The sequence below is a fragment of the Protopterus annectens genome, chromosome 9.part0, assembly GCF_019279795.1.
Source record: "Protopterus annectens isolate FY-2018-M chromosome 9.part0, PAN1.0, whole genome shotgun sequence".
In the NCBI taxonomy this organism is placed as follows: Eukaryota; Metazoa; Chordata; order Ceratodontiformes; family Protopteridae; genus Protopterus; species Protopterus annectens.
The window spans coordinates 923,224,936-923,250,935 of NC_056743.1; positions in this window are offsets into that span (position 1 = coordinate 923,224,936).

Here is a 26,000-nt window from a genome sequence, read left to right on the forward strand (position 1 = left end):
ATATGTGCAGTCAATATATTTTTCTAACATTTTCAGTTTCTCTGAAGTAAGTTTGGTGATGAAAAATAATATAGTCATATAACTAGTGTAGTTAACTACATGTTAATTGCTCAGGTAACCATTCCTAGAGTATGAGATGGTCAAAACTGTCTACCCAAAATACAAAACAACATAAAAACAATGTCTGACATTAGGGTCAGCAGGGGCTGAAATAGTTATAAAAATGTCAGTGCTTAGGCAACAGTAGAAAAAAATTGCATGATATACCATTAAAGACATTTGTCACAGGTTGGCAATCCTTCCCCACAACCTTCATATGGAAGGCTGTTCCTCTCCACCTAGCCCTGCCAGTTATTTGTATCCAACATCGCACAGCACTGGAGGTAGATGACACACCCGATAGTCATGTCAAACAAGTATAACTACTAATCTCAGTTTCTGCAACCTTGGCATTGGAATAAATAACTAGTAGCGGTATGAGAGGCAAAGTGCCCATACATAAGGCGGTAAAAGGTGGGGGCTTTTCCCCCTGTATAGAGAAATTGTAGACATCAAGCACAAAGTACAGACTAATTTCACATAAGTTATTTGTATATTCATTGCAATAAAAGTACCGGTCCTGGCAATAACAGCTCCTTTCTGGACTCCTGCAGAATCGTATAAGTTGAATGAATAACTATAGATATGCCTAAGCTGCAGAAGTGTGCCCTTCCACAGTTACATATACTTCTTGTAATGTCTAGACAAGCAGCCTTCTAGGTTACAATTGTCCATGTTTGATTACTATCTGACAATTCACATTTTCAGTGACCACCACTGTCAGTATTGTGAGATCAGGGAATCCATGTTAGAGGACCAGGGATCAGACAAATAACATGTAAGCCATCTTTATAGGACATTGCTGGTATAACTTTCTGTTATAAATATGTGGAGCTAACTTCATATCTAGATTTTAAAAGACTGGGATAAATGTTTACCTGTCACAGAAGCAGGCAAAGAAGTAGAAAAATTAAATGAACAATCTCAGATCTGTCACTAGTATAAAAAAGGAGCAGGTACAGAAGTATGACATAAAAACGGATCTGTATTGTTAAACAGTAGAAAGGGGAACATGGCGTGGCATGGTTCTGTATTGTTAAACAGTAAGAAAGGGAACTTGGTATAGATCTGTTTTGTTAAACAGTAGGAAGGGGAAGATGGCATGGCATGGATCTGCATTGTTAAACACTAGGAAGGGGAACATGGCAGATCTGATAAGTTAGACATTTTTTTTACATAAACATAATTTTAGATATACTCTGCATGCTTATCTCAGGATCCCACTAGGACCTATTCACTGAATATGTTGGTCATTCATTCTCATTTGAGGGTAATGAGTGATGGATCCCAGGTCCATCGTGCTACGATGTGTTTTTTTTTTAATAGTTAATGCTGTACCTGTTCTCTCTGTGTTTCATGGTATGGGAGACACATACTTTCAAATGTTCACACTCTCTTTTTAATCTATCTAAATCTAGTAATCTGGATGTACCAACATTACAGTAGACTTGGCAGGATGATCCCCTCATGCCATCCCATGGAAAATGAGATCTAACCATCAGTGGCCCATTTTCTTCTCATTTCTCGATCCTTCTGGCATCTGGTTGCTACTTAAGCTTGGGCTATCTCTATTTCAGATTGGTGATATCCCTCTTTGCCACTTGGCCAGCTGTCCGTTTACATTTTTGAACATCAAAGTTGCAGAATTAAATTCAGGGGGAAGCACATGGCAAGTGTCTTTTCCCCTTGCTCTCTTGTTCCAATAACATAAGGATTACATACTAGTTTAATGGGTCAGAAATTTGAATTCACTTATCGAGAAAGATAACCAATAATGCATTACTTTGAAAAGCATCTCACCAGTGTGCTTATTATAATAAGCCTAAAGAAAGTAATAGCTGAAATTATACAGTCGATAATTAATGATGATATTTCAGGTACATGTTTATAGGTTAGACCTCATACGGCCCTTAGCATGACAGCATGTGGCAAGCAAAAGGATGATCAACAAATTAAACATACTATCTGGATGCAAGAGTACGTATGCTTCCCACTAACTCACTGACATTACTCCCCAAAACAGAGAGACATGACATAAAACATACAGCATAAAAAAATCTGCTGTTATTCAGCATTGGCTGTAGGTATAAAAAGAATTATAAGAAAATGACTGCTAGACAAGCACAAATGTCTGGATTAACAAGGTGTTCTAAAAATTGCTTTCTAAAGATTTGATATAACTGTAAAAGAGTGGGCTTTAGTTTGTGTGAACATACTGTATGTCCATAATTCAAGCAGGTGCGACATTACTCATGATAATCAAGTGAAATGTTACACTAGGCTTCCTGCTTGCTTACTCTTGACCTGCCCACCCCTATAAAAGAAGTTGTTAAAATGCTAGGAATTCCACACATAATCCCAACAGCAGTTTTTATGTATGAGAAGTGTGCACCTGGGCATCTGGACTGCAACAACCCCCCCCCCCCCCAATGGCAAATTTAATGATGAGACAGATGAAACAGGTCATAAAATGCTTCTCTGCAGCTGGAGTTCAAGTTCTGCTGAGTCTTGGTGGTTGGGGCAGCCACAAATGGGGGTGGGTGGTCAGATAGCTGTTTAGTGTATGGGCAAGTCTTGTCCTGCTTAGAAATAAAACCAGCTGAATGCATTCTGCCATTGAGGAAGCCTGTATGAAGCTGATGCAGGAGGGCTTGCAAAAATGGCTTCAGTGACTGGAGTTCAAGAACAAAGATAGAGTCAATGGGAATGGAATGCCATCTTACACTGGAAGAGTACAATACATATTGTCTTTAATGCAGAAGTAATTTTTCTTTCCTAACAAAAGGCATTATTTTTCACAGTTGAAACAGGGAAGCTGAAGAAATAGTAATTGATCTCAACCTTATTTTAGTAAATTACAAGGAATGTAGCAGCGGGACAACTGGCATGAGTCAGTCTGTTTACAAATTCATGGAAAAAAGCAAAACTAGAATACGCTATACACTTAAAGCCCTCTACATAATAGAGTGATATTCTTATTCAGGTTTTGACCCCCTGTCTCCCCTATAACCACTTTGAAACCCATCTACCATAGACCCATTCAAGAGTCAGGAACAGTGACTGTCCTACAGCAAGTGTTAGGAAATGTTATCATATGCTCTTAACTCCCTCCTCCATGCCAGTAGGTGTGTGTGTGACCACATGCACATGCACGCACACACACACACACACACACACACACACACACACACACACACACACACACACACACACACACACACACACACACACACTCAGATGCATACACACTCACATGCACACACACCTAATTTTAGCTGGGTTGCTACTCACTGCTTAGTAGGCCAGTGCCCCCATCCTAGACCTTGAATCACCCAACTACCACCAGCTGGCAGGCATCTCCCTCCCTCCTCCTGGCACAGGTAAACTGACATCTGCTACTAGCTTACAACACTAGGATGGTTCCTCTGGCACCTAGCTAGCAGCCATCTCCCCCTTCTCCTGGCACAGGTGAACTGACATCTAATACTAACTTCCAACACTGAGATGGTTACTCTGGCACCCAGCTGGCAGCCATCTCCTTCCCTCCCCTAGCACATGTGAACTGACACCTGATACCAACTTCCAACACTGGGATGGTTCCTCTGGTACCCAGCTGGCAGCTATCTCTCCCCCCCCCCCCCCCCCGGGACAGGTGAACTGATATCTGATGTTCACTTCCAACACTGGGATAGTTCCTCTGGTACCCAGATTCATTAGACAAATTCAGGCTGTAATCACATCTTCATCCGTCTAGTCACATAGCTATTGGGAAAGTGATACATCTTGCAGTAATGATAGACATTTAATATGAAAATGATATACAAAAATATAAATACAGTTTTGCAAGGGAAGACTGAAGTATGTTTTGCAAATATTTTAAGACTGCAAGAAAAGGTGAATGCTGTGGACACATTTCGATACCTCAGCAGAGAGAAAAATACAAAGCTGCATAGAAATCTGAATGAATTTATCCAGTGCAGATAACAGGTAAATAGACTACAAAGCACAATGGCTGTTTTCTTTTTTTATTTATTCCACTGTAATTATCTATGTTATAGCATTAGACATTGAAATATTAAAAACATAAATAAATAAAACTGTAGCATAAGTTTTAATGGAGCATTACATTTTGCCAATCCAAATAAATGCTGGCAGTACATGCTAGACTGTTAAGCACAGTTTGTCAAGGACTGACATGAAATGAGTCAATATAGCATCAAACAGACAGTTTTAGGGGGAGATACTGGTTTACTCCACAGACACAATTTGACAGGAGTCAGCAGCACAGTTAAGCACTGCAGTGATGGTGCTGTGGCCAGGTAGTGAGGGTGTGTCTTCTTGTGTATGATCAAATATCAAGCATAATGGGAAGAATAGTGTAAGACAATCATAGTCATGACCTTCCTGATGCTATACTTGGCTGCTTTGTTCCACTTCATTTTCTAATCACTGGGCCTTCAGTCTGGATTTAGGAGCACCGTTTGAGTGCCAGGATCATATCCAAGTAACTGCGACATTATTTTCCTGGGGAACAGCCATGTACTGGCTGCCAGGTCAGACATCTGGGATGCTATTGCCTGTGAAATAATTGTGCTGATGATACAGAGGGTCAAGGGTATCAGCAGGCTAAGAACTGCTCAATACTATTGTAAAGACAAACAGAAATAAAATCTTACCTGTTGTTGACACAGATATAGGACATCCACCTGTGTTTTGGGAATCCAGTTTTGAAAAGAAACCTAAACCATGGGAGAGTTGACAGAACAGAAGATCTGAGCTTCTGTAGGATGGCTGTTTTTATGATGAAGAGGACTGCATAGGATCATAGGAGGTTACTAGGCTAATAGTCCTGGGGCCCTTACAAGCCTAGCCAAGTGTTTATCCCCCCAAAAAAAACCTCAGTCAGCACCTATCATCCCTGTCAGTGAGGGACACAGGTGGAACATCTGGGACAAATTTGTGGTTTCCCATCCACTCATCAAGGTTGCGCTTGAAGACGGTCAGCAAGGTACTCTGTTTCACGTGTATGGGAAATCTTTTCCAGAAACGGGCAGCCTCTGAGAGACAAACCTGTCTCTCCAGCAGGTTTTGTTGATGTCACATATTAGATTTAGGCCTTTCAAGCAGATAATGAGCGAAGAGTTAGACTGCCTATGAAGCATTTATTGAGGTGGGATACTTCAAGTGAATGAGATTGTATTGTATCAAAGGTCAGGGAGAAAAACAGAGCATTTTAGCAGTATAAGTAAGGACTCTAAGAAAAAGAAAGAGAGCAGTGCTGATTAAACAAGGAAACTGAAAAGCAAGCCTGAAACAATAAGGCCCAAGCTAAAAAAAAACTAATAAATTCATTTCTGAAGGGGTAGAAAAACTATTAGAGTTACGTAATGGAGCAAAGACAAATAAAATGAAAGGGAACTAAAACTAAATAAAATTAGAGGTGGCCACAAAAGGACAGACTACGTAAATTAGCTCAGTATTCACAAAGGATTAGAATGACTATTTACCATATCCAGCTATGTGTCTAGAATAATGGATTTCATCCCATTCCTTTGAAAGAAGAAAAAGCACTGAGAGAATCCTAAAAATAAAAAGTGGGCAAGGTGATGGGGATGATATAATAATCTTTAGGTTCAGCCACAACCTCTCTACAATTGAAACAAATGGAAAAAAACTTTAGCTCCCTCAGTTTCTGGCTCCATAACCACAAACTAGTATTTAACCTTGTAATAACAAAAACAAAAAACATGCTATTTGGCACCACACAAAAACTTACAAAAATCAACAAAGTCTCTCAGTATCACTTCTCTATATGGCCCACCAATAGAAACAACCAGCTCCTTCAAATACCTTGGCTTATGGTTAGACCAGTCAGTAACATTCCATAGCCATATTGAGAAATCAAGGGTAAAAGATAACTCACTTCTCTTCTGGGCTAGGAAAATCTCAACCTGCCTATCTAATCCAGCCAGAGCAGCTATAGGGAAAGGAGTCCTTCTGGCTCAACTAGAATATGGACTACCCATGATAGCCACAACCTCAAAGAAAAACCTCTCCACACCACTCGAAAACAAAATCTGTTGCTTCTTCTCTAACTCACGGACCACCACTGCCTCACCTTCAAAAAAGCCAAGTGGCTTCCAGAGCAGCACAGAGTAGACCTCCTACTAAACTCTCTCATCTTAAAACTTCTCCAGCCTAACTCATTCCTACCACTTACTGCCAAATGTTATACCATACATGCACACTACAACCTCAAATGCTTCACCCCAAAAACCCTCCTGTTCCAGTCCCCACAAACCAGGCTACACTGCACCACAAACCAGGCTACACTATGCCATCAACCAGGCTACACTGCAACAACAGCTCTTTTTTTCATCAACTATTCTTCCTTTATCCTTGCTTCTAATCTACGGGAATCCCCCTCCCACCTATAGGAACTGCAGTCCCCTACCCTACCTTCAGAACTGAACTTAAATAATTTCTCCACACCAAATTAGTTGCCAGACAGTGTGCTGCATTACATAAATGCCTCTCAACTAGCCTTAATCTCTCTCCAAACTGCTAACACTTCCTAACTCTTCCAGCCTTCCTGCCCTGACTTTCATTACACAGCAGCACTTCCACCATGATCTAAATCTGAAAGATAATTGTGTAAAATTGTAAAATGTGCATTTCTCTCATACTTGTTGCTATATCTATTAAACAGTGCTATTTTTTGTTAAATATAGTTACTTACTGTAAGCCTGTGTGGCTGTGGCTGTGTCAGCTCACTCTAGAGATATGCATATTTTGTCTTCTTTTGCACAGAAAATCTCAAAAAAATCAGTTTCTGCACTTTCAGTTAAAGGTACAATAACCTATAGTAGACAGAAGTTACTAGAAATTAAACAATCTACATGTGGCTGGTTGGATGCCTTAAAGTCTTCTGAGTATCTGGGGCCTACTACTTGCACAGAGCTACAACAGCTGGGTATTTTAACTCCTCACACTCTAAAGTGCCTGAAACTGGTAGAACAGGTTTCTAGAATATGCTGGACAAGAAAAAAGGGTTCTTATGTATTATCGCAACCAGATTTTCGCGGTTGCTAAAATAGCATACTTCAAGTGAAAGGAGGGCATGCAACACTGTAAAGAAGACCAGCAAATTAAAAAAATCCTCTTCCTGATTTGTATGCACAACAGATGCACATTGTAATTGTCATGGCTGTTATCGTATGCACCGATTTCTGCATGTTTGAAAAAGGGTGTAAGAGCAAGTTTAAGAAAATGTCCCTATTTTGTGTCGTTCAAATTGAACACGTGATTTATTAGTAAAGAAACGCAGAGCACAAGGGATGAAAGACTTCATGAAAAGTAACTGTTCTGTCTCATCAACAAGTAGTGATGTCAGTAATTAACGGCGTGCATTAATTTTCACACTTCATCTCCTTCAAAGACAACACCCCAAGGAAAGTGTGTGTGGCTATTACTTTGCCCCTTTGCCCCTGCGTGCTTCCTTTCCTGTTCTTTATTAATGTTGGTATGTTGAATTACGTTCCTGTCATCTGACTTGTGGTCATCTTTGCTTGAGGTAGACAGTAAAGGTGAAAGGAAAAAAAAAACGGGAAGAATGCTGGCAGCTTTGGAAGTTGCTTCTGCTGACAGGTAATGTCAGCAGTGCTACATCGCATATGATTACATTGTGTAACTGCCGATAAAAACTACCTGTCTATGTGTACAGCTTAGTGTGCTCCTGATAGTTAAGAAATGTAATGCGACAGTAGAAAACAGTTTGAAGATCATTTCTGAGTCTTAAATGCCCTTGTTTGACTTCTGGTTGTGATAATACATAAGTACCGAAAAAAGAGAAAGAGATGTGAGAGAGCAAGGAAAAGAGATTGCAGAGCAGGTATTGATGTAAGGTTAAAACTAAACTAAACCCCTACAGGCCTGTACTACCAGCTATACTGCTAGCTAATGTGAGATCACTGGATAACAAGATGGACTGCTTGAGACTGGAACTCTCCAACAAGAATAAGGTGAGAAATACTTGTCTATTTTTGATTACTGAGATGTGGCTGCATGACATGATAAATGATAGTACAGTAAACTTAGAGGCTTTTACTCTGTTTCCCGCAGACAAAAAACATACACTGTGAGGAAAGGCCAGAGGAGGTGGAGTCTGCATCTGTGTTAACAAAGGATAGTGCAGCAACTGTGAAATCATACTATCACACTGCTGTGAAAACTTAGAGTTCCTGTCCATTAAATGTAGAGCATTTTACTTGCTCAGGGAGCTGAATGGGGTCAGTGTAACAATGGTATATATATCCCACCTAGTGGTAATACCACTGAAGTGCTAAATAAACTATACAATCACATGGGTGAGCTGCAGAGCAAATATCCTGACTTTGCACACGTGGCAGCTGGTGACTTTAATATAGCAGATCTGAAAGAAGTACTTCCACACTACCATCAGTGTGTGGATGTTCCTACAAGGTGTGATAATATCCTGGACAAGGTGTACATAAAAACTACAGAAAGTGCCGACTGCACACAGAAGAGAACACTTGGTAAAACCACAAACAACTTTATTGCAAGCTGCAAACAAAAGAGTGCCAATAAAGGTAAGCGCTTTCGGCAAGTACCAATGACCCGCCTTCATCAGACTGCTGATCTTATGTCAGGTCTGATGAAGGCGGGTCATTGGTACTTGCCGAAAGCGCTTACCTTTATTGGCACTCTTTTGTTTGCAGCTTGCAATAAAGTTGTTTGTGGTTTTACCAAGTGTTCTCTTCTGTGTGCAGTCGGCACTTTCTGTAGTTTTTTGGTCTTTCAAGGTGTACATAAACTTAAAGAAAGCTTATAAGGCAGTGCAACTTCCACAATGGGAAACTCTGACCATTATATCATCTTGCTATCACCAGCTTACAAACCTGCACTGGCTAGGCAAACACCCACAAAGAAACCAATCAGGGTATGGCTCGAGGGGGCTATGGAGGCCCTCCAAGACTGCTTTGAAAGAACCAACTGAAATATGTTCAAGGAGGCAGCCACAGTGAAACGGCATCTGAACATTGATGAATACACTGTGGTAGAGATGGCATACATTTCAAACTGTGTTGATGGGGTAACAAATACCAAGATTATCACTATTAGAGCTAACCTGAAGCCATGGCTCACCCCTAAGGTATATGAGCTTCTGAAGGAGAGAAACACAGCTTACAGAGCTAAGGAGAAAGCAGCCCTAAGTGTAGCAAGAGGTCATCTGAGGAGGGGTATATAGGAGGCTAAGAGATAGTATGGCAGAAAGGTGCAGAGCCACTTTGAAGATATGAAGGATGCAAGGAGACTATGGCAAGGCATACAGGACATCACTGAATACAAAATAAGGTCATTACTGTGTGAGGACAGCATCAAATTCCTGGACAGTTTGAACATCTTTTTTGGTAGATTTGAGGAAAGAAACAACAGGTTGGCACTAAAGCTACCCACTGCTGAGAAGGATGCAATACTCAGCCTCAGCACAGAAGAGGTAAGACGAAAGCTAAGGAGAGTGAACCCCAGGAAGGCTGCTGGCCCAGACAACATACTGGGCAAGGTGTTAAAAGACTGTGCTGATCAACTATGTACAGTGCTCAAGGAAATATTTAACACCTCTCTTGCAATGGCAAAAGTACCCTCATGCTACAAGGAAACTAACATCATCCCACTACCTAAGAAAACCACTCCCTCCTGCCCTAATGACTACAGACCAGAAGCTCTGACATCCACTGTTATGAAATGTTTTGAGCGGCTGATCAAAAAGCATCTTTCATCATGCCTACCTCCTGATTTTGACCCTCTGCAGTTTGTGTACAGAGATAAGCATTCCATGGCTGATGCCATATCAGTAGTACTACACATCTGCCTTGAGCATTTAGAGGGCAAAGACAACTATGTGAGGATGCTGTTCATAGACTTCAGCTCTGCATTTAATACTGTGGTACCAATGCAGCTGATAGAAAAACTGGCACATTTAGGAATCATCTCTGTAACTGGATCCTGGACTTCCTGAATGAGAGACCACAGAGGGTGTGTTCAAGTAAGAACACATCAAAGTGCATCACAATTAACACCGGGGCTCCACAGGGATGTGTTTTCAGCCCACTGTTATTCACCATCCAGATACATGATTGCTATGCTAAGCACAAGTCCAACCATATCATCAAGTTTGCTGATGACACCACAGTCGTGGGGCTCATTACAAAGGAGAGTGAAAGGGCATAGAGAGAGGAGGTAGCATCTTTGATCAGCTGGTGTGAGGGAATAACCCTGACCTTAATGTAAGCAAGACCAAAGAGATTATCATCAACTTCAAGAAAAGGAGAACAAACCACCCAGTGCTCAGGATCAATGGTGAGAGTGTAGAAAGAGTTAAGAGTATGAAATTCCTGGGTGTACACATATCAAAGGATCTCTCCTGGTCAGGAAACACCAGCCAACTGGTCAAGAAAGCGCACCAATGCCTCCACTTTTTAAGAAGGCTGAAAAAAGCAAAGTTTCCTCCTCATATTCTCTATACCTTCTGTAGTAGTGCAACAGAGAGCATCATCACCTGCAACTTCACAGTGTGGTTTGGAAGCTGCACAGTTATGGAAAGGAAGTCACTACAAAGAGTAGTGAAAGTTGCAAAGAAGGCAACAGGTTCCAGTCTTCCACTGATACATCTTTATTCTGCAAGAAGCATCCAAAAGGCCACAAAATAATACAGGACAACACACATCCTTCACATGGACTGTTTAAGCATTTGGCATTGGGCAGGAGACATTATAGCATCTGCTGCAGGACTACAAGATTCAGTAACAGTAACAGATTCTACCCTACAGTGATTAGACTTATTAACTCAGCCCTAGGCCCAGGGGTCTGGACACATAATAAATCAATTTTTATTTATTTGTGCAATATATACTTACATATATTCCAAGTAAGTACAATATTTATTTATTATATCCATAGTCAGTATTATTTAACTCACTCAAGTGCAATATTAGACAAATAACTTAGGCATTTCAAAAGTTGTTTTGTTTTACTTTAAATAAGGTAGTTAATTTAACTCAGGGGAGGGTATTCTTTTCATATATGAGTGTTGGTTAAATGTCTCTGCTTTTTCATTTTTGCATGTATTGGGAGTAGTATTTTATTTGTTAGTTATGTTTATTCCTTTACTTATATGTGTTGTTTCACTTTCCTTTGTAATCTCAAGAATTGAGCTGATGCACAAAATTTTGTTTAGGCTACACGTGTAGTTCTAAATAACAATAAATTTTACTTTGACTTTGACTTTGTTTTTGATATGCTCTTCTTACTGCCTTTCTGTTCCACCATTTTTAATTCATTGTGAATTATTTCACCTGGGAAGTACCTGCAAATGGCCATTTTTGATCAGTGTACTACCCCAGTAAACAAATGTAAAATAAAATAAATCTAAAGAAAAGGTTACTACAATTTGGCTTCACAATAGTGGAAGAAAGAGTAATCTGTCAATTTTACCTTACCTGAGGAAAAAAAGCATGAAATCTGCTGAAAGAAAGGGTTGTGAAATATATGGGACCAAGCTGTTAAAAATAGCAAACAACAGACCAAGACACTGTGCAACTGTATTTGCACTTAATATAATATTTATTAGTACGACCGACCACACACTACTGTTGAGATATTAACAATTTCTTTGTAACATGGATTACTGACAGATACACTGCACTTTTTTCAAACGACTTTCAGTTCATGATCAAATGTCCTCCCAACCAGTTGCTTTTAGTCACTTTTTATAGAGTCTAAGTTTAAATCTTCTTGAAACATTCTTGGCATATCTGTGGCTTTAGTGGACCATGCCAGCTTTTTTTTTTCCTTAATCAGTTTCTGACAATGTTTTAGACCTCACCAGTTTTCTGTTTCCTTGTCACTTTCTGAGAAGACCAGGGTGTACTCTGCGACAAGATGGCCATTTCCTTTTGCACTGTTAGCCATTTCCCTTTGTTAGATCCATTTTGTCAATTGAGTCTTTGTATGTATTTAGCTTATCATGCTATTTCAGCAAGCCTCTATTTTTCATAGCCATTTGTTACTAATGTTTTAAGCTCAAAGCATATCTTATTGTCCTGCAAATAGATTTTTTGCTAGGCTAATCACACTTGTTTGCTGCATATTTCTTTTTGCATACTTTGCAGGCTTTGTGTCACATGCTATTTCTAAAAATATCATGCTGTTACTATGAGGGAAGACAGCTTTACTTTTATACAATATCTATCAATTCACCCTTTTATTTTAAAAATTAAAAATTAAAATTTTTACAACAAAAGCATTTCCTCATTGTTTATGCAATTTTCAATACCACTTAACACTATTTACAATAGAAATCTGTTTAACAGTTTTATTGATACATATTTTAATGCATATACATGTTATCATAAGCAAAGAAAATTGCTACAAATGCTATTAAAGCTGTGATGTTGGTTTTTCACCATCAAGAAAACAATCCACCTAGCCAGTTAAACCAGTCACTGTTCCATGTCTTCCTGGATTTTACAGATACTTCAGCTATCCTTTTTAAATGTTTCCATATGGATTCTGACTTGTCTGGAATACATGTACAGCATTCCTCACATTTCAGAGCACACGCACCTCCTTGGAAGGCAAGTAAGAAATCAAGTGCCATTCCATTTTGTAGGACTATTGTCCTCATAGCAGTCATCTCCACTGTTATGTCTGATATGGCCCCATTTGTAGCATTGGCTAATACTTCAATACCTTGCTGAGTTTTTTCAACTCCCATATGCTTTTTATGGACCCATATTTTGGTAATAGTCCTGCACCTGCTATTACTGCATTTTCCAAATCCATATATTTAAACCTTTTTTTCTGTAGCATTTATGTAGTGCTTATAGATTCATTATTGATCTAAATTGCCAATGTTGTTTTTATTCACTTTTTATACAGTCCAAGTTTAAAGCTTCTTGAAATATTCTTGGCATATCTCTGGCTTTAGTGGACCATGCCAGTTTTTGTCCCTTAATTAATTTCTGAAAATATTGTAGACCTTACCAGTTTTGTTTCCTTATCATTTTCTGAGAAAACCAGGGTGTACTCTGTGACAAGATAGCCATTTATTTTTGCACTGTTAGCCATTTATCTATGTTAGACCCATTTTGTCGGTTTAGTCTTTGTATGTATTTAGCTTATCATGCTGTTTCAGCAAGCCTCTATTTTTCATAGCCATCTGTTACTAATGTTTTAAGCCCACATATCTTCTTGTTCTGCAAACACATTTTTGCCAAGCTAATCACACTTGTTTGTTGTATATTTCTTTTTGCATACTTTGCAGGCTTTATGTCACATACTATTTATAGAAATATCACACTGTTTCTATGAGGAAAGACAACTTTACTTTTATGCAATATCTATCAAAAGCAAGGAAATGATTTATAAGTGATATTGTTATACTATGAATGTCATGTAAGACATATTACTAGGTAACTGTGGTAGCACATGGGATAGCTTTCAACGTCTCAGTACCAGAATGAGAAAAAGACAACAAGTTAAAGGGAAAGAGAACTTAGATCAGGGACACCTCTCAAGTATTAGTTCTACTGATTTAGAACATTAATAAAATAAGAATTCATGAGTTAGCATGCCATTTTCTGAAGTAAAAGAGGTCTGCAACTATAATGAAAATCATTATTTGTTCATTATAATCTACTACCTTTTTCTTACTGTATTACTGATTTTAAGAGGGTCAAACATAATTACAAGCCAAAATTACGCATTTCTTCCAAAATTGAGAACAGTTGACAGGTAGATAGACTGTGAATAAGGGCTCATTAGACCTCCCAGGCATGTGAGCTGCTAACTATACTTAGGTCAACTAGTGTGTAGTCAGGGCTTTCTCCCTTTATGACACAGAGCTGGCCTGGGAAAAAGTATAATGCCTAGACCTAGAAATCATGTCCATTTTGTATTAGTTTATCAATGTATTCAGGGATGGCCAAATACCTGCTGTGCAAGTGACATCTAAGGAAGCATTACATAAGACAGCTATGGGTAGCAGAAATGCAAAACTCATCTAGGGACAATACAGAAGAAAATTATGAATGTAAATAGACCTCAGGTACCTTTAGAGATCCCTTCAAAATTTGTCATATTTATCATAACGGAAGACAATGTACTTAAAGAGCCAGGTGTACAGTGATCATTGTTAGATATCTTTCATGCCCATTGGCCAAGGATAAAATAGCTGATAAGAAGTGATTATGATTATCCTTTGTAATAGTTTTGGTTCTGTGTGCAGCTTATGCACATCCATTCAGCAAAGAAGATGTTCATAGTTACAGTCTGTGAGAGGAAAGACTGGTAAATTTACTGACTGGTTTAAGTTCATGTCAGTACTTTACATATGAAGTAGGGGCTGGTTCATGATAAAATCCTTTCCTTGTAAAAAACAAGATAAGGAGGGAACTTGGGTAAGACTTTCAGCTATCACATTCACCTAGCTGAGGTTTTCACTATCAGTCTAAGGTTATCAGTAACAAAACAAAAATAATCTGTTAAATCAGCATGCTCAAAGGAGGAACAGTGAGCTTTTCAAGCATAAAATATACATCACATAGTAGAATGGGATATCAGACCATAGGCTGAAGAAATGTTTCATGAAGAAAAGCCTTACACACTTTGATGGTTTCTACTCATTTGATGTAGTTGTCAAATGGATTTTGATAGATGAATAGCTAAGGCCAAAATCAGAAAGTTCCAAAAGGCACTGAAGGACAGAAATGCTTGGCAAGGAAAAAGGGTCTGAGTTCTTCGGGGATGCCCAAACTAAATTTATTTTCTGTGTAGATGGTCTTTTGGAAGAAATAATTACAGATAGCACTTTTGTTGAAAATTCTTCATATCTGGCAACTAGGTGAATTTCACACTACTAGCTCCTATTCTGCTGAAATGAATGAGCCAGTTGGGTGAAGGTAGAAAAGCCCTTGGAAAAAGTCCTGGGGAGAAGCAGAGAAAAAAGATAATGCTTCTACAGGACAACCATGCCATCAAACTGGTGGAGCATGAATTCCCATGTACTTTTCTAGAGGGGTAAGTCAATGAGATTTTGCAAAAATGAAGTCAAAATAGAGGAGCTTGAAGTAGCTCAGGTAAGGCACAACTAAGATTGTTTTTTCCTTAAGTTAATTTGCCTTGCAAGGAATTTTTTTTTTGGTGGAAATGAAGGAAAACAGGCCCTTCAGCCAAGGGAAAGAGATTAACATAATGCTTAAGATGTTTACCTCACAGATGCAAGGTACAGGGTTTGAGTCTGACCTCTGGTATTTGGTTATGCTTGTAATAATTTGTAGACTGAAAGCCTGGTATTTATCTATGAACCTATAAGTTTGAGCTATTGCTTTCTTGTTCTTGTCAATGGAATGAAGAATAAAGAAGAAAAACATCAAGCACTTTCTGCTCACCAAGGAGGCAAAAAGACACCACATCCTAAAGATAGTTTTTTCCCCCGAATCATACCTTTACACTTCTGGGGCTGATATATACTCAAGAGCCTTTTCTGCACATTGGTAATGTATCCCAGCTTCTGTGACAACATCAGGTCAAAAACTCCTGACAATTAAGAATTTCAGGCTGCTTTTTCAGACAGTAGCAGTTAAGGAAGTACATTTTTTGGGTTATGTGGTATTTGAGAAACTAGGGGAAGGTGAAAAGTGTTAACATTGTGAAAAGAAAAACTGCACATGTTCAAAATCAAAGAATAATAGAAATATTTCATATCCTTTGAAAACCATAGTAAAGATATCTTGCATGACTATGCTGAACTGTTCACAGTTTTAAGATGAGAATATCTTGTATAAATAAAACCTGATGCAGTGCCACTTATACATGTTCCTAGAAAGTTGCCTTAACCACTGAAAAGAGTAAAGTTGAACAGGAGTTGAAGGGAATGTAAACCTTTGGTGTTGTTATGATTAATAAGTGATTATAGGCAACATGATGGTGAATAGTAAATAGTATGGTCGTTGTTGGGCAAGACAAGATTTGCATTGAGCCACAAGCTCTCACTTAAGTGATTAAAAGAGACGTTTACCCATTGCTAACAGTTAAAGCTATTGTCTCAAGAATGCCAAATGCTAAGTTTTTACAGTACTAGATGCAAACTAATGTTTCTGACAGATAATGCTAGATAATAAAAGCTCCAAATTCTGTACATTTAATCCACCACATGGAAAGTACTGGTTTGTTAGACTTCCATTTGGTATTTCATACATGCCAACAGTGTTCCAAGGAACCATTGTCCAGGTAATTGAAAGCTTAGGAAGTATTATAAACATAATTGATGATCTGATACTGCAGGCAGATACAAGAAGAGCGTGACATAACAGGGGTACAGCCGTTGACTAAATTAAGACTGAAATAAGTGTGACAATACTGAAATAATGTGTCTTATTGTAATGTGAAGGGGCTGAAATTTGATTCAGCAGTTGTGCAAATGCTAAGGTCAGAAGACAGTCATGTATTACAGAGATTTTGAGGCATGACAATAGCATCTTGTAGAGTTTGTACTCAATGTGTAGCAGATAACTATGTCTCTAAGAAAGCTGTCAGTGCAATACAAAACTTGAAATGGAGCAATATACTGGAAGAAAGTTTTAAATTGTTCAAGGAACTAGTTTCAGTTACTCCAGCTTTAAAACATTATGCTGTGAATATACCAGATTTGTTGCAAGTAGATGCCAGTCAGAATGATAGAGGAGCTATGATCCTACAAAGAATAGACTAGTTTCCTATGGGTAAGACAAAAAAGGAAACTGTTAACAATAGTATATTGATGGGGGAAATTCCACAAATGTGTCTGTGGTAAAGAAATATGTCTAAACAGACGGCAAACTTTTGCAATGCATATTCAGAAGGTGTTTGTATAAAGAGCCTTCAAGATTGAAGAGGATGTTATTTTATGTAAAGAAGTATGATCTGAAAGTGTAATACAGTCCAGGGATGGAACTATAACTAGTAGATACATTGGGCAGAATATATGCGAGAAGCAGGAAGACATGCTAGAATGCAAGATTCTGTGGGAAATACTGTTTTTTACTAGTGACAGTAAAGAAAATTCAGAGGTGCACTTATGTTGATTTAGAACTAGAGCTATTGAGGTTACAATGAAAGGCTGACCTTACCAGAAATCATCAGAAGGCAATACATTCAGTTTTAATTTTATTTTGTAGAAGAAATAAGTTGTGACCAAGGTTAAATGTTCAGAGCTGACAAAATGAATACTTCCTAATAATGTATGACAAAAAATGGTAGACAAAGCTTATGACTCACATTTGGGAACACTAAGGTGCAAAGAAAGAGCCAACAAGAGATACAGTGGTTTGGCCAGGAATGTGACTTCATACAGAACAAGTAGTTTAGAACTGTCACATCTGTAATGCCTGCCATAACAACAATCCAAAAGAAGAAATGCTAGCATACCCAGCTCCAGATTGCTCATGGAGTCGAATGGACACAGATTTGTTCCCATTCAGAGAATCTATATATCTTGCATTTGTGGGTTATTATTCTAGGCTGCCTGAAATAATCAAACAGATATGTAGAAATAAGATTACTGCATTAAAGTCTATATTTTCAAGACGGATGATATCTGTTGTTGTCATGTCTGATGATGTACCACAATGTACAAGTCAAGAATTCAGTAGTTTTGTGCATGAATTCAGATTTATAACATCTTATTATTCTTAGTCCAGTGGGCAAGTGGAGAGTTATCAAAGCTGTAAGCAATCTTATGAGAAAGACCTGTAGCAAAAATTTTGCCCAGGACTGGGAAAGAAATAATGTAAAATTGTTAGCCAAAACTGCACCGTGATTTGTGACATACAAGATGTGGCCAATTCACTGACACCGGTGCTGCTATCATGCAATCTGGTGAAATTGTGCAGTCAACATCCTATGTATAATGATTTAATAAAGAACAGCATTATGGTAATGAACTCAGTTGCTTATGCAAATGAAGGTAAGACAACATAGTAGTGTGATTCAGAAGTGTATAAAAAATGCAAAACTAGCTACTGCTGCCATTGAGTTTGTAAACTGTCATTTTTGGTGAACAGAGACACAGGCCATGCTATGCATACTAAGATACTAGGAATTACAGCCATATTAACTGAACAGTAAATGTCAGAGGCTGCTCTAACAATTAGTAGCTGCAATAGTGTCTCATCATCATCCGTGTCACAGAAGAATCTAACCACATCTATCATACCATAACCTGCAAGACAGTAGTCAAATGCTATTGTATGGCATGAGGCAGCAAACAGGAGCTGGTAGACATGTGCAGTCCTCACATGACACTGATATACAATCCATAGTTCATGGCGGAGGTGCAGTATAACAACACACTGTAGCAGACATGCATCAACAATGAATGTGCGTTTAGACTGATGAAGGCTTGCTTCCATTGCCTAGTTTCCTCTGGTGACTCTCCACAGTTATGGAGACCTGCAAGATATTTGCTGTCTATGCAATTCCACATAACATGATTGTTTGCAGAAAACCAGAGCAATGGTTGGCCATAAGATGACCAGTCAGACTGGTGCCAGCAACAGAGGAGGTGCCTGCTGAGGAGCTGTGGAAGGAACCAGCTGCAGAAGAAGATCATCTGAAACAGAGGTGGGTGAAATATACTGCAACCCTAGCAAAGAGATGGCATCTGGTCCAAAACTGTGGGCTAGAATAGACAGAATAAAGATTACAACTGATGCATGTAATACTACACCCAGACTAAGCTGAACAGTGCACTAACTGGCCATGCTGAGCATCAGATGTCACCTACCCACATAACATAGCAGAGAGGACAGGGCACAATTGTCATCATATGCACAGGTGGGGAGAGGCACAGTGACAGGGATCAGCAGTGGGCACATTGGTGGAAGGGTGTATGTGCAGTAGATGAGAGATTGGGGTACCTGTTTTATCTCTGTATGGTGTCACTACAGAAAAATAACCTGTTTATACCCCAATGTCTTAAAAAACATCTATGTAATGTACCTTTGTAAATAATTTGTTTATAATTTCATAGCAAATAGGTATATATTAGACTAATGACAACAGGTGGCTTTAAGCTGAGGCTTGCATCCCAAATGAATCTGATATATCTAGGTACCTTAAGATTATTTTAAGGGGTATGTGTAGGGTAGGGTTTGGGTGATCAAGCTTTTATAGGCTGCCTCTGTCCATTAGGGACATAGATGCTAGAACAGAGATGAATTTCCTAGTCCTCATCCATTGGCCCACCTTACACTTGAATTGGATAAGGAAGGAACTCTGCCTCAATTGGATGGGAAGCCTGTTCCAGAGCAGGTGTAGTCTCTGAGACAATTACCTGTCCAGACAACATGTCCTATTTATAACAACTGAATAAAAACACTGTCTGTATGAACAACAGTCTAACAAAAATGTATACTGGATCTAAAAACAGAGTTTACTCAAACCAAGGTTAAGCACTTTCATCCTTCTATGGGACTTCATCAGAACCAAAAGTTTTAATCTATTAAAAACTATGTCATTGTAGATATATATATATATATATTTAAGCTCTTGAAGAGATAGAATGCCCCTTAAGGGCAACAAACATCAAACAAATTAATTAATGCATATTAATAAAACATTTCTAATTTAAATATAGTAATAAATAAATGAATATGTATATATTAAATGTGACCATTAATTTTAATAAATATAATAAATATAATGAATATAGTTGATATATGAATCATAACTTAGCAGCATGTTTTTCTTTCCTTTTTATGTTGCAAGCCAGGTTTAGATCCCTAGATCGGGTAGTTATGATGCTATTTGTTTTGCAGATATGCAGAAGGTCCATCAGAGTGGGATTCAAGGAGGCCTTGTCTGCCAGCCATAGATCATCTCTCATTAGTCTGTAGGTACTGAGTAATGGGATAGTTCTTAGAGCTGATCCATATAAGAAATGTTGTTTGAACCTTATATCCTTTTTGTGAGGAACCTCTGTAGGTGTTCCGCTTGTTGCATGTGCTTGGCCGGTTGCATATTGAAGGGGGCATTGTACTCAATGCTTGGTCTGCTGAGGGCTGAATATAGTGGATTGATGATGTCCTTCGGCCTACATGCCATACCCTTGCTTATAAGTTGCATAGAATGAGCTCCTTTTTACCATAGACACATGATTGTCGAAGGCCAGATTGCCATTGAGATGCATTCCCTGCCTAATGAGTCTATTATTAGGGGTGTAATATCAATGAGGTAGTTTCCAAGGGTAGCAGACTTTCTAAATTATACTATTATGCATTTCTTGGCATTGAGGTTTAGACTGTGAGTCTGGCACCAGTTATTTGTCTGAGTCAGTCCTTCTTGGAGGAAATTAGTGCTTTTGGGGAACTGTATGGCAGCACCTATTTTGCAATTGTCTGCAAACTTGGTCAGTCAGTGGCCCTTGATGTTGGCCTTGAGTCAGAGAAGTAGATCCCAAAAAGGAGTAGACCCAGCATGTACCCTGACAGATTATACTAGAGACCTGCCTCATTGTAGAGGTGGATCCCCTCTATCCTAACTTCTTGGTCCTACCTGAGAGCCATGTGGTTATCCAGTGGGTGACACAGTGGTTTATACCTAATTCCATGACTTTGTCTACAATTCCTGAGTGGGGCATTGTATTAAATGACTTGGCCAGGTCAAGATAGGCAGTTTGCACCGTCTTACCCTTTTCCATTGCTTTGGTGATCTTCTCAAAGAAGTAAACCTAAAAAACGCAAATCCAAACTGGCAAAACTGAAAGAAGAAAAGAAAACGAGCAGGCAATGGAATTTCCAACTGTTTATTATACGTAAGTCCTTTCACTGAACAAAATACTTCAGCTTCTTCAGACAAGTAAAAACTATTCACTTCCCAGTTTAAAAACCTAACACAAACCTGCTGAGCCAATGGGCTGGGCCAGCCCAAGAACATGATGTCATGCAGCATTAAACATTTAAAGCAACATTGACTAATTAAACCATGTTGCCTAAATGCTAGTCTTAAGCATCTAAAAAAGGTTAATAAAAAAATTTACCATTTCCAACCCAAGGCAATAAATACAAATACAATTGGGATGGTAAATGATGCTTAAAAATAGACCATTATTATATAAAAAATAAAAAATAATGATAATAAATAAAGCGTGTACTGTGTAAATGTGTAGCATTAAAATATATTATGTTATGTTATTAAACTGAGTTACATTATATTAATGTAAAAAAACAAAATGTAAATACATCATACAAGACATGTACGCCCTGCCTTATGGTGTTATACATGTAAAAACATATAAAACCATAGAAAGTCTTACTCATAAACAAATATAAAAAGAAGAAATGTCAGCTAGATATTTTAAACATTTTTGTGTGAAACAAACTAGCTGCCACCCCTAGCACTAGTACTAGTTTTGTTCATAATGCTGTACTGGTGCTCATAAATCCTCTGTTTTAATTTCCTCTCTCTTTTCCCGATATAAAATGCTTCACAACCGTCACAGAAAGCTCCATAAACAACCCCTAGAGAATCACAGTTGCATCTATCATGGATGTAATATACTTTATTTCTGATTTTTACTCTTTCAATTAATTTAATGAACTTGCATTGACAGCATCTCCCACATTTTGTCATGCCTGTATTAAATTTAGAAGTCCTTTTCGGCCTTTCAACCAAACCTTTCAGGTTTACGCCCCTCCTAAAAGTTAGTTGGGGTGTCAAACCTAAAGAACTTCTAAGGTGGGGATCTTCCGAAATAAATGCCCAGTTCTTGTTGACAATTTCTCTAACAACTCTAGAGTCAAGTGAGTAAGTTCTTAACAGTCTAATTGCTTTGTCTCCCTCCTGTATGTTTGTTAAAGCAGGAGATGCTAAAATGTTAGTGTGTGACTCTGGCATGTTATAACCTTTGTGTAACAGGGAGGTAAAGTGGCCCGATGACCTTTTACTAATGACTTCTTCAAACACAGTGGCCACAAAGGCCATTGGATACCCTCTCCTATTAAACATGAATCTTAACAAGTCAAATTCAGTAATAAAATCATTGAAGTCACTAACCATGCTGGCAGCCCTTACTGCTTGTCCCTTCACCACTGTTTTTTTCTGAACAAAACTAGTACTAGTGCTTTAGCCAGACACACCCTTATTTTCCCAAGTCACAATTTCTTTTTTGTGGTTTTACAACAAGTAGAACATAACAAAAGAGGGGGGGCCCTGGGAACTCAAATTAGAAGAGGCTGAAGTGGAATGGCAAATTGCAACTGCTGCTTACTCTTTTCCAGGGTTAAATGAAGCCTTATCTATCAAGAGCTTGTTGAAGCTTAAAGCCCTGGTAATATAGGAGTGGCAGCTTGTTTGTTTCACACAAAAATGTTTAAAACATCTAACTGAATTTTCTTCTTTTTATATTTGTTTATGAGTAAGACTTTCTATGTTTTTATACGTTTTTACATGTGTAACACCATAAAGCAGGGCGTACGAGTCTTGTATGATGTATTTACATTTTGTTTTTTTACATTAACATAATGTAACTCAGTTTAATAACATAACATAATATATTTTAATGCTACACATTTACACAGTGCACACTTTATTTATTATCATTATTTTTTATTTTTTATATAATAATGGTCTATTTTTAAGCATCATTTACCATCCCAATTGTATACTGCGGTGGTGGTGCTGCGGTAGCGTTGTCGCCTCACAGTTAGATGTTGCCCGTTCGATTCTCAGTTAGAGCATCTTCTGTGTGGCGACATGCGTGAATGGGTGTTCCTTCGTGAAGGTTGTGCGTTAGGCCCAGCAAGCCAGCACGTAAAAAAATCTACTGCCAATCATTAGGGGACCGGAGTTACGCTGTGGCGACCCCTAATCGGGAAAAGCCAAAAGACACAAACAATTTACCATCCCAATTGTATTTGTATTTATTTTTTGTCTTGGGTTGGAAATGGTAAACTTTTTTATTAACCTTTTTTAGATGCTTAAGACTATCATTTGGGCAGCATGGTTTAACTAGTCAATGTTGCTTTAAATGTTTAATGCTGCATGACATCATGTTCTTGGGCTGGCCCAGCCCATTGGCTCAGCAGGTTTGTGTTAGGTTTTTAAACTGGGAAGTGAATAGTTTTTACTTGTCTGAAGAAGATGAAGTATTTTGTTCAAAGAAGTAAACCTGACTGAGTAAGCATGATCTGGCCTTGATGAAACCAAACTGGGTTGGATACACTGCCTGAAGATTTCCTATGTCATTGTTAATCATTTCCATGATAATTCTTTCCATGGCTTTGCATATGAGACTAATTAGACTTATGGGTCTGTAGTTACTGGGGTCTGTAGATAGCCCACCCTTGTGTAGAAGGATGACAACTGCAGTTCTCCATTTGCATGGCACAAAGCCTGTATGAAGGCTATGGTTAAATAGTGATTCTACTGATCCTGATAGGTCAAGTTTCACGCTGTTTATGAGACATCCCAGTTGGTCATTGCGATCCAGTGACCAAAAACTCCTGGCTATCAGCCTAAAAAATCTGCTCGGCATTGTCTGTACTCGTACAAGGTTGCTAAGGCCTAGAACTCCTTACCTGTATCCATCATGTGTATACCCTCCCTCCCATCTTTCAAAACCACTCTGAAAGACTTCCTAGCTAAAATTTGTCTCTGTTCTTGCTCAAAACCAGGATATACTATATCCCTAAATGTGAACAAGTACCTTTTTATTATTTATACTGCCTTACTCCCCTTCTTCACTTACTTCTTTACTGCTATTTCTCTTCCCCGGCTTTCTCTCTAAATATACCATAAACCTGTTTTTCCCCTCACTTTATATTGCAATTCCTATTTGTATTATACTAACTTACCTTTAACTTCTCTACAAACTGTCTAAAATTTCTCTAAGTTTTAAATGATTGTCATATACATTGCAACAATTCTTACCAATGTTTTTATAATATGTCTAATTTGTTGCAATTATTTAAACTGAAGATGTTTTCTTCCCAGGCCTCCTTGGACTTCTACCCATTCGAACTTTCGTTGGCAATCAAATGTCAATAAAATAAAATAAATAAAATAACTAAAGGTGAAGGGCAATCACAACCACATCACTACAGCTAATATTAGCTAATAATGGGTACAGGACATGTGTGGGGAACACAGGTAATCCACACACCCAAGGAAATTGGGAGATAGAAAAGAAGACGTGCAATATGGGTGAAGAAGATGAACACACGAGAAATATGTTGGAATAAGAAAATCTGAGAAAAAGTCAGAGGGGCAAGGGCAATGTTTTTTTGTGGGAATAGGCCACATTTTTTAAATTTTTTTAAGAATAAATGGAAAGGTAAAGATAGGGCAAAAGAAGAAGGCCATCCGACAACAAATATCACAACTCATGACAGACAAAGGTTGGAAAAAACAGTAAGGATAGGTAAGTTACACAGACAGTGCAATGCACAACATGTACAATGGGAAGATGTCAGACAGGGTGGGGATACATACCAGCCATGGTGAAATGCTAAGTATAACAAGATCAAGGATGTATTACAGTAGCCAATGACTTGTGTGCAGATGTTCTGCATCTGCAAAATGGCCATACAGTTGACACATGTTGACCATGTCAACAATATAATACATGACAATGGACAATAATTACAACAAAGGCAAGCATATCTGCAAAATATGAATTTGTAAATATGAAGGTAGAAAGAAGCTGGACAACCTGGCCTACATCAAGGAAGACAATGATAAAACAGGACAACAAGGTAAGATTACACATTGCAAATGCATGGGTACACCACACAGAGTGCTGTTGAAGCCCACCCAAAACACATTTAAGCAAGTGGCAAATGTATGTCACATGGTCAGAGTGCATTGCTGACGTCCACCAAAATGGGCATATATAAATCACACATACACAGAAATATACAGTCATGTAACATCAGCAGGCATAGGTAAGCAATTTCAGTTATATACATGTACACATATACTACTATGCCAGTGTGTGGAATAAACAGCTACAGGTGTATGGCATGCACCCTGCTAATTACTGAGCAGAGGACACCCTTTGAGCATCATTACAGCACATTAGTGATAAGTCACCGAATGCTTACTTCAAAGGTACAATGGTGTTTCAGTATGGATCAGACTACGTGCAGAGACATGTACAATCATCAGTTAATGTGTACAAATACACAAACAGTTATTTGCCTAAGTTGTCAGAAATTCTTGTGCTTGTGGAGTTTCTCAAGGTGGAGAATCTCCCATGGATGATGTTGCCTCCTTAGGTCTTGACTGTCCTGTTGGATCTTGGTTGCTGGGGTCTGGAGACCTGGTTTCAGCCCTTTAGTACAATACAAGCAGAAAGAAAAATGTACCCTCAGCTTTCTTCATCAGGGGTAGTTCTTTTATTGGCAGATGAGCATTGCTAAGTTGACTGAGTACAAGTGGATAAAGTCTGTACTTATATTAGGATTTTTGTGGGTGGATCCAGGGATGGCCCCTCCCATAACATCACAGGGGGTGTGTGAGTGGAGGGCTATGTCTAGTGAGGCCCCTATGTTGTCATGGTAGGAGTTTCCATGTAAGTTGAGGGTTGGTAATCATAATGAATTTAATTCTTTATACAAATAACATTTTTCATCTTAAAACTTTTTCTCATTTTCAAATCTCATCAATTTTAAAAAGAAAACAGTTTTTAATGAATAACACTTAATTTTATATTTGAATCCTGCCAGATTTAACAATTTTATAACATTCAGTACTTGTGGTTTTCATATTATAGTTGCTAATATAACTTGTATTAGTCCAGTCGCTTATTTTTTTAAAACAGTCCATCAGGTGGATGCCCCTGA